Source organism: Mustela nigripes, chromosome 2, assembly GCF_022355385.1.
Source record: "Mustela nigripes isolate SB6536 chromosome 2, MUSNIG.SB6536, whole genome shotgun sequence".
Lineage (NCBI taxonomy): Eukaryota > Metazoa > Chordata > Mammalia > Carnivora > Mustelidae > Mustela > Mustela nigripes.
The window spans coordinates 46,149,315-46,160,049 of record NC_081558.1 but is presented as its reverse complement, the minus strand read 5'-3'; the positions used below and the strand labels follow the sequence as shown (position 1 = coordinate 46,160,049).

Below are 10,735 nucleotides of genomic sequence, written 5' to 3'. Positions count from 1 at the left end.
TTAAAAATATTATTCATGTGTCTGTTAGCCATTTGTATGTCTTCTTTGGAGATGTGTCTGTTCATGTCTTCTACCCATTTTTTGACATGACTATTTATTTTTTGGGTGTTGAGTTTGAGGAGTTTTTATAGATCTTGGAGATCAGCCCTTTGTCACGGACTCATGAAAAAATGTTCGTCATCATTAGCCATCAGGGAAATTCAAATCAAAACCACATTGAGGGGCACCTGGGTGGCTCTGTGGGTTAAAGCCTTTGCCTTCGGCCCATGTCATGATCCCAGGGTCCTGGGATAGAGTGCCTCAGCAGGGAGCCTGCTTCCTCCTCTCTCTCTGCCTGCCTATCTGACTACTTGTGATCTCTCTCTGTCAAATAAATACACAAAATCTTTAAAAAACAAAACAAAAACCATATTGAGATACCACCTTACACCAGTTAGAATGGCCAAAATTAACAGGACAGGAAACATCAAGTGTTGGAGAGGATGTGGAGAAAGGGGAAGCCTCTTATACTGTTGGTGGGAATGCAAAACTGATGCAGCCACTTTGGAAAACAGTGTGGAGAGTTCTAAAAAAATTAAAAACAGAGCTACCATATGACCCTGCAATTGCACTACTGGGTATTTAGCCTAAAGATACAGATGTAGTGAAAAGAAGGGCCATCTGTACCCCAATGTTCATAGCAGCAATGTCCACAATCACCAAACTATGAAAAGAGCCCAGATGTCCTTTAACAGATGAATGGATAAAGAAGATATGGTCCATATATACAATGGAATATTACTCAGCCATGAGAAAGGATGAATACCCAACTTTTATATCAACATGGATGGGGCTGGAGGAAATTATGCTGAGTGAAATAAGTCAAGCAGAGAAAGTCAATTATCATATGATTTCACTGACTTGTGGAGCATAAGGAATAACATGGATGACATTAGGAGAAGGAAAGGAAAAGTGAATTGTGGGAAATCGGAGTGGGAGATGAAGGAGAGACTGTGGACTCTGAGAAACAACCAGGGTTTTGGAGGAGAAGGGCCTGGGGGGATGGGTGAGCCTGGTGGTGGGTATTAAAGAGGGCATATATTGCATGGAGCACTGGATGTGGTGCATGAACAATGACTCTTAAAACACTGAAAAATTAAATAAAATTAAAAAAAAAATGTTACTCATGAAATGGGAGCCTGAAAATAAAACTAGCTATATGGAATCTTGAAATGTAGTGTTGGCTAGGAAAAAAAAAAAAAAACTTAATAGTCAAATCCAGTTTCCTTAAAATACAGTTGAGGAAGCTACATCCTTAAATGGTTATGTGACTAGTCCAGGGTCACAGTGTTGTTGCTAAATTTATTACCCTGGTCTGAAGTTTGGTCCAGTGCTTCCCATCACATACATTAAGTTCTGCTAGTTTAGTTATTTCCTATTTGCTACCAATGATGGATTGCCCAATATAAACTGAAAATTGGGCCTAGTATCTAAAATACCTTACCTCATGTTCTCACAATAATCCTGCTTTTTACCAATCAAGAAAAAGAAGACCAAGGAGTTTTGGCAGTTTGCCAGTGGTTATACAAGTAGGAAATGGTAGTATCCAAATTGGAAATCAGGTGTGTCTGACACTGAACTGCTAAGTTTTTCTGACACTTGTGAAGGGGAGAGTAGAGTGTAGAACCATCAGCTTAGGCTGCTAGTTAGAGTGATTTACCTAGAATTCACCTGCCTCAAGCATCCTCCTTGTAGCATTTTGGAAATCCCCTTCTCCAGACATTTTCATCTGAAGTCTGGAGTGGGAGAGGGACCCTTTCTTTCTTCCGGCTTGCCATTTGGTCTTGAATTTCCCACAGGTATAATTGTGACTCCAGGTGGCCAGGCAGTATTATGATTATTTTCCCCACAGGGTAGACACCAAAGCTGGTATTCCAGATCAGATTTGTGCAAGGATATCATGAATATCCTATAATTTTAGCTGCTCAAGATTACTTCTTTGAAAAACCTTTTTCTACTTGCTTTGCCAAATTATAGAAGCCTGAAATCACAGATTGTGAAACCTGACAGATTTTATAGAGAGCCTGATTCTGAAAGGTATATTAGATTGGCTTATTCAACAAAATATATTGAATGTTGTATTAGGTGTCCAATACTGGACTTGTCACTGAGTATACAAATGTGAATAATATTGACCTTTGACTTTAGAAATTTCAGTCTTGTGATAGAGGTGGGAACATAAATATATAAATTATAATACAAAGCTGGCAGCTTTTATGTGTTTGTAATCTATGGGTAAAAACATTATTCATGGACATTGTCCCCTGTCTCAGCTTTCTCCTATCTGTGAGGATATGCCTGTGTTGGTCCTGAGTTTGGTTTAATAACCAGAATGGCCTGTTGTTTGCTAACATTTCCTAAAAAGGAAAATCATAGCTTGTTAGTACACATTCTTCTGGAATGACAAGACAAGTCCAAGTATAAAAGTGTAGTGGTATAGCAAGATTTCAACTTCTTTCTCAAATATGGCTATACCCTACTTAAAGGTAGAGGTCAGTGGCAGCTGAATAGCCTATAGGGAACCAAGGAACAAGCTTCTCAAGGGTAAGTGGCATGTGCTCCTGTTCTGTGCAGCCACTTCTATTAAATTTTGTAGGACTGTGTAGTCCTTTCCACAGTCTGATTACAACCCACACTTCAGTCAATGTTACCTTAATACACAGACACAACCCTCACCGCAAATACATTGGACTCCCCACTGGTCCCTGAATGCCTCGGGCTCTTTTATCACTTCATTCTGTTCACACTGCCTATAATTCCCTCCTCAACTTCTTCAACTGGAAAACTCATACTAAGTTTTCAAGACTTTGCTGCAATGTGACTTTTTCTGTGAAGCCATGCAAACTAAGTTCTTCTTCCTCACTACTCCCAGAACCCTGTGTTCTTATCTCCTGTGGCATTGCAGGTTAGGCTCTGAATCTACAGGAAAAGGACACACACACACACACACACACACACACACACACAGCACATGCAGATGGCCAGACCCAGTGGAACCCTGTGAAGCCTGAGTTGGAACTCCATGGCAAACCATGGCAGTCTGACTTGACCAAAGAGGATGGACATCCCTGCAGTACCAGCCAGGATAGTTGTCATCACCCAGAGAGGTTCCCTGTCCCTTCCCCTATCCTGTCCCTGTGCCCTGACACGACATACACAGACCAACCTCAGGAAAAATGTTATGTGTGTACATTTGTGTGTCTGGGTGGACACTGAGGTCACTGCAGGTACATTTCTGTCACCAGGGGGCAGGGAAGGGGTATTGTACTCCCCAAAGAAAAGAGTTTCAGATAAATTGAGACTCTCTTGGGTTCCTGGATGCAGGTGTTTCACCCGTAGTTCCTATAGACTTCTACATGAAGCTCAACTTAGTTTCCCAACTTTCTAAAATAATCCAAAACTAATTTCAAAAGGACATTTTCACTTTTGTTCAGAGAATGCTCGTCATGTAGGCTGCAGTGGCACTTTATGTTTAACAGTTTTATTGAGGTATTACATTTGACATTTGATAAAAAAAAAAAAAAAAAAAAAAAAAAAAAAACTACTGTACTGATAATGAGCCAGTGGAAGGTTTTAGGTAGGAGCAGGATGTGATCAGATTTGGCTCTTAGGAAAATAACTGGCAGTAATGAAGAGAGTGGATGAATTGTCAGTCATGGGAAGAGAATGGCATCTGAAGGGAAACATTAGGGCTAAAATAAGGTAGTAGTGGTGAGGATGAGGAGCCTAAAATGGAAAGCTCTTTCTCATCTGAAGATTGAGGGAGTTGTTGAGAATGACCACATGGTTTCTAATTGGGTCAGATCATTCTGCTGGATGAAGATTGTAGCAGACTAAGAGGATTTGGATTTTGGAGTTGGGGAGAAATGGGAAAATGATGAAGTCAATTTTGTACATGCTAAGTTTGAGGAGTTTTTAAGACATTAGATAAAGATACAGATAGTTGGATTAGAGATTTGGCAGTCACTGGCTTATAGACTGTCAGTTCAAACTTGGGAGTAAGGTCATCCAGTAAGAGTGCATGGATTAAGAGGAGGATAAATATAAAATGGAACCCTAAGGGACATCAAAGTTTAATGTAATGTAAAGAAAAATCAACCATGGTGATACTGAGCTAAGAGGAGGAGAGCTTGGGGAGAGGGCCATCCTAGAAATTAAATGAGGATGGGGAAGTGATTGAATGCAAATATTGCATAGTTCTTCAGTAGTATGAGTATTGAAAATAGTCCATTAGATTTGGCATTTAGGCTTTTTCAAATGGGTTTGCCACCAGAACATAGGTGTCATGAAAACCACTGCTAAACCTAAACCAAAATGGGAAAGGAAAACATTCAAATAAACATTGTTGTCATTGGACATGTAGTAGATTCGGGCAAGTCTACCACTACTGGTCATCTGATCTACAAATGTGGTGGGATTGACAAAAGAACCATGGAAAAATTTGAGAAGGAGGCTGCTGATATGGAAAAAGGGTCCTTCAAGTATGCCTTGGATCTTGGATCAGCTGAAAGCTGCACATGAATGTGGTATCACTGTTGATATCTCCCTGTGGAAATTCGAGACCAGTAAGTATTATGCCCCAGGACACAGAGACTTTTATCAAAAACATGATAATGGACACATCTCAGCCTGACTGTACTGTCCTGATTGTTGCTACTGGTGTTGGTGAATTTGAAGCAGGTATCTCTAAGAATGGGCAGGCCCATGAGCATGCCCTTCTGGCTTACACACTGGTGTAAAACAGATTCCATGGAGCCACACTACAACCAGAAGAGTTACAGGGAAGTCATTAAGGCAGACAATACCTACATCAAAAAAATTGGTTACAACCCCAACAGAGTAGCATTTGTTCCAATTTCTGGTTGGAATGGTGACAACATGCTGGAGCCAAGTGCTAAAGTGCCTTGGTTCAAGGGATGGAAAGTCATCCCTAAGATGGGAATACCAGTGGAGCCACAGTGCTTGAGCTTTGGATTGCATTCTGCCACAACTCATTCAACTGATAAGCGCTTGCATTTGCCTCTCCAGGATGTCTTTAAATTTGGTGGTGTTGATACTGTCCCTGTGGGCCGAATGGCAGCTGGTGTTCTTAAACCTGGCATATGGTCACCTTTGCTCCAGTCAATGTTACAACTGAAGTAAAGTCTGTTGAAATGCACCATGAAACTTTGAGTGAGGCTCTTCCTGGGGACATTGTGGGCTTCCATGTCAAGAATGTACCTGTCAAAGAAGTTCATTGTGGCAATGTGGCTGGTGACAGCAAGAATGACCCATTAAGGGATGCAGCTGGATTCACAGCTCAGGTGATTATCCTGAACCATCCAGGCCAGATCAGTGCTGGATATGTACCTGTACTAGATTATCGCACAGCTCACATTGCTTGCAGGTTTGCTGAGCTGAAGGAGAAGATAGGTTCTTGTTCTAGATAAAAATTGGAAGATGGTCCCAAGTTCTTGAAATCTGGTGATGCTGCCATTGTTGATATGGTTCCTGGCAAACCTATGTGTGTTGAGAGCTGTCCTGACTATCCTCTTTGGGGCCATTTTGCTGTTTGTGAGACGAGACAGACAGTTGCTGTAGGTGTCATCAAAGCAGTGGACAGGAAGGCAGCTGGAGTGGCAATACCGCCAAGACTGCCCAGAAAGCTCAGAAGGCTAAATGAATATTATCCCCAATACCTGCCACCCCAGTCTTAATGGTGGAAGAATGGTCTCAGAACTGTTTGTGTCAATTAGCCACTTAAATTTAAAGATTTTATTTATTTATTTGACAGTCAGAGATCACAGGTAGGCAGCGAGAGAGGAAGAGAAGCAGGCTCCCTGCTGAGCAGAGCCCGATGTGGGGCTCGATCCCAGGACCCTGGGATCACAACCTGAGCCGAAGGCAGAGGCTTTAACCCACTGAGCCACCCAGGCACCCTAATTGGCCATTTAAATTTAATAATAAAAGGCTGGTTAATGATTACAATACAACATAAAACCTTCAGAAGGAAAGGATAATGTTTTGTGGGCCATTTGTTTTTGTGTGTGTATGGCAGTTTAAAGTTATTAGTTTTTAAAATCAGTACTTTAATGGAAACAACTTAACCAAAAATCTGTCACAGAATTTTAACATCCTTTAAAACAAAAGTTTAGTAAGAAAAAAAAAAAGATTTGGCATTTAGAATATCAGTATTGACTTAATAATATAGTTACTATGGGGTGTTAAGGAATAAATTAGAAGTAAAAAAATGTTTATAATGAGTATAAATAGTAATTTCAAAATTCATTTCTGTTTTTATCAAGGCTATACATGTGCACATTTAAAATTTAAGATAGTGCTGTGAATTGTGTAAGACTGATCAATCACAGACCAGTACCCCTGGAACAAATAATACATTATATGTCAATAAAAAAAATTCAAACAGTACTAAAAGGCTCATTAAGAAAAAAGATGGCAGTCCCTCTTTCTGAAACTAAAATGTTGGACTTCATTCTCTTTCTTAACTTTCCTCTTTTATTTCTATTTCTTTGATATTTTTGGTCCTATTTTCTGGAAGTTTCTTTGTTCATTAAACTCTTCTATTACCTTTTAAATGTGAACAGACAATCACAGTTTAAATCTTCAAGGCTCTTCTTTGTTCTCTTATATATTATTTCATAGTACCCTGTTCTTGTTTCATGTATATGTTATGTTCTTTTATCTTTCTGAGGAAGGAGAGACAAGGCTAAAAGTATGTTTAGACTTCCAAAGAGAACTCTGGAGAAAATTTCTATTCTTTGCTAAGAGAGGAAAGGTCCCATTCATTCATGCAAATGGAATTTTCATGGGCCTATCCTAACAGGCAGCCAGATTTGTCCTGACATGGCTGAGTATTGACATGGACACAGTTTAGTTTCAAGCCAAGAATCCTTCTACAAAGACACATAGGCATTTTGTTTTGTATGTTCAACAAATTCAAACCTTTCTGAGCCTCTAGGTGGCACAGAGGGATAATTAGAAAGACATAGCTCTTGTCAGATCTCAACTTGAATATTAATTGGGACCAAATAGTCCATGGAAATGAGATCCAAGAACCTGATGAGTTAACGTATCTGTTTGTTTCATGTGGAGCAGAAAACCAAAGTGAGAATTGGGGCAGAAATTCTGTTTAAGTTATATTTTTTGAATTCTAACTCCATTGTCCATATTTTCATACGCATTTTCTCAGGGAATTCTCATAATAACATCATAAGTTAGGTGGTGTTATTGTCTTCATTCTTTTTAAAAAAGTTTCGTTTATTTTTTAAAGATTTTATTTATTTGTCAGAGGGAGGGAGAGAGAGAGAGAGAGAGAGAGAGAGAGAGAGAGAACAAGCAGGGGGAGCAGCTGGTAGAAGCAGGCTTCTCACCGAGCAAGGAGCCTGATGTAGTACTCAATCCTGGAATCCTGAAATCATGACCTGAGCCCAAGACAGACACTTAACCGACTGAGCCATGGAGGTATCCCCAATCCTCATTCTTGATAAAGAAACTAAAGCCCATTGGGGTAGTGAATCCTACCCAACTAAGAGAGACTAATAGGATAATCAAGGCCTTTGACTGCCAAGTTCGAACCTCTTTTCACTAAACCGCCTATTTTTTCCTAAAGCAAAAAAGGGGAGAACCAAGAAAATAAGTTGCAGAGAAGATGGGGAAGAAGCTGCCCTTAACTTGCTGATCACCTATTTATAATTTCTTGAATATTAATTAGCATTATAATTTTAATTTCTTCTCAGAAATAATTTGTTATTTGGTCAAATGCGATGTTTTCCTTTACATTAATTTTACTCCCTGATCCTTCCCATGTTTGAAGGATGGGAAAGGAAGGACCACGGTTTTGTTAACCTTTCCTTTAGTTAACTTTCTACAGTCAGGCTTTGACTTTTCCATTATTATAAGGTAAGAAAGATGAATTCATTGTAGGAAAACTAGGAAGTAAAAATAAATTAAAAAAATGAAAATAACCTATAAGTCCTCTGCTTAGAGAGAATCAGAGTTTTTAGACTTCTATTTTTCATGGAGCCATATTGTTAAGAATGGAGCCATACTGTATAGAGTTCCATAAAATGTTACAAGCTTCTCATGTCAGTAAATATAGATCTGTCCATTGCTTTTAATGGCTGAAGAATTTTCCATTATATGATTATAACTAATGCTTTGTTTTGTTCACTCAAGATTCATTAGCTGATCACATGCTTTGTTTTATACAAAATAGTTTTCCCAAATAGTTTTCCTTTGTATTTTGCAATGCCACGTATTTGACTTTATTGCATTCCAAGTAATGGCAGATTTGGACTCATGATTTTATAACTGCCAATCTTAGTAGGCATCAAGCTGACTTGGTAAAAATTGCTGGAATTGTCCAGCAAGAAGTAAATAGTTGTGTAGCACTTATTTTCAGGATAACCTAAGTGAAGATACCAGATAAGAAGTGATTAAAGTACAGACCAAAGAGGTTCTGAGTGAAAAGCAAGGGTCACTCCTTTATTGCTTTTCACATAAAAAAGGGAATAAAAGGGAAAGAAACTCAGGAACAAAGTGTAAATGAATTTGACTTGCTGACCCTTGAGAAATTTGGGATTTGAGCACTGAATCTTAAACACCTTCAGAGAATCACGGAGTTCAAAATTTAATAGATTAAGCTGGGATATGGGAAGATAAAACCCAATGCTTCCTCACACTTCAGTGTAGCAATAGATATCTCTTTTGAAAATTTCAGGTCATATATGGGAAAGCTTTGCTGGAAGACAATCACATGTGGTAGTGGTTAGAAATTGCTTACTCTGAACAAAGGAGAAAGGTGAATCCAGGGGAATAATAGTCAATGTTCCTGTGTTTCTTTCTTTTTTCTTTTTTTTTTTAAAGATTTTATTTATTTATCAGAGAGAGAGAGGGGGAGAGAGCGAGCACAGGCAGACAGAATGGCAGGCAGAGGCAGAGGGAGAAGCAGGCTCCCCGCTGAGCAAGGAGCCCGATGTGGGACTCGATCCCAGGACGCTGGGATCATGACCTGAGCCGAAGGCAGCTGCTTAACCAACTGAGCCACCCAGGCGTCCCTGTTCCTGTGTTTCTTGAAGACATTTAGATATGGACAGTGTGGGCCCTGATGATGGGAAGTGAAGTAATGTGGCAAATCATTCTGTGAAGTAACAAATTAAATGATCGACCAGGAAATTTGGATTGGTCCCTGTTTTACATTAACTTTCTGTGTTACCTTGTACAGGCCAGTTAACCTTTTTGTGTCTCATGGTTTTCATCTACAACCTGGGGATGGTGTTAACCCTGGACTGATCCATCTTGTAGACATTGTGGGAATCAAATGACTTAATGATATAATGAATTTATACACTGAGAGGACCATCTTCTACAGATTAGAAGCTCATGAAAAATAACAATAACTTTCATTTACTTCTTTTTAACCAAGTGCCTGTTTTTGTTATTGCTGTTGTTCCTAGAATACAATTGTTGAAACTCAGAACTATTTCCCTTGATGGAACTCCACACTAGAAGACCTACCAACTCAAATAGTAAATTGCCCAGAGTTAGTCATTATATGTTTACAGGGTAGATGTCTTTAGTGGTGTATTTCTTAGATATAATTTCATGTCTAGAAAAATCAGCATTAAGGCATTTAGACTAAAACACAAAATTATTTCATTCAAAAGTAGACTCAAGCATGGAGAGAATGTAGTTAGCTAAAATAAAAATCAGGAAGGAAACAACCTGTTTACCTAGCCCAAGGATTAGATTATTTCTCTCCACAAAAAAAGCTACATATTTTAAGTACATGGAAAGAATTTTAAAGAGGCAGTTGTTCTTGTTTGTGGACCAAACTATCTTTCATTTTGTGTGTGTGTGTGTGTGTGTGTGTGTGTGTGTGTGTCTAATCCACATGGGCACATAATTCAATGATGCTTTCAACTTCTGAAATTCTTGAAAGCTGTAGTATATCTTAGACAAAATCTTACTATTAAATTGCTTTCCCAAATATTGCTATGTCTTATAATTTTAACCAGGAAGCTAAATCTCCCCAATTTAGCCTCTCCAGACCATTCCAGACCAGCTGAGGTGCCTAAAGGAAGTGGTTTAACTTGCTAGGGGTATCATTAATCTTTATGTTGACCACTTAAGGTATGTATAAAAGTAGGACATTATGTGATATGAACAGTAGAACAATAATTTACATTTACTAGTGCCATTCACTTTCCTGGTTAATGAGAGAAGCACATTAAGGACTCTGAAATTATGTGAATATGTACTTAACATTTAATAAAACTGGGCTTTTCTAGCATCCTACCTTAATTGGGAAAATTACACTTTGAATTTAGAGATACTTTCATCACATGGGAGTTTAGACGTCTTTTGTCCTAGAAGTCTGTTACTGTAGATTACACAGGGATATGATAGATAAAAGAAGATAAAAGCCTTGATTCTGCCATTGAGAGTGCTGCATGGCACCTAGCTCACCCAAAGGACTTAATATCCTTCCCCAATGTAAGTAATTTTCTCTTTTTTCATTGGTAGTAATTGTCCTGGATCAAAAAGTTCAGTGGTGTAATAGGACAGTTTGATCTTGAATTTAGGCTTTTGGTCCCTCAATTCAAGTGTGGAATGTCTCCCAGCTCCATCTAAGAAATTAGCTTATAAAACCTCCCCTAAGAATCAACAGATTAAGTTGGATCTAGGAAAAGTCCAT

General features: G+C 38.8%; 1 pseudogene; it reads left to right on the top strand.

The window, feature by feature from the left end:
- The first annotated feature begins 4,353 nt into the window (after positions 1-4,353).
- On the top strand, positions 4,354-5,701 carry LOC132009866 (elongation factor 1-alpha 1-like; annotated as a pseudogene).
- Positions 5,702-10,735: the final 5,034 nt, after the last annotated feature.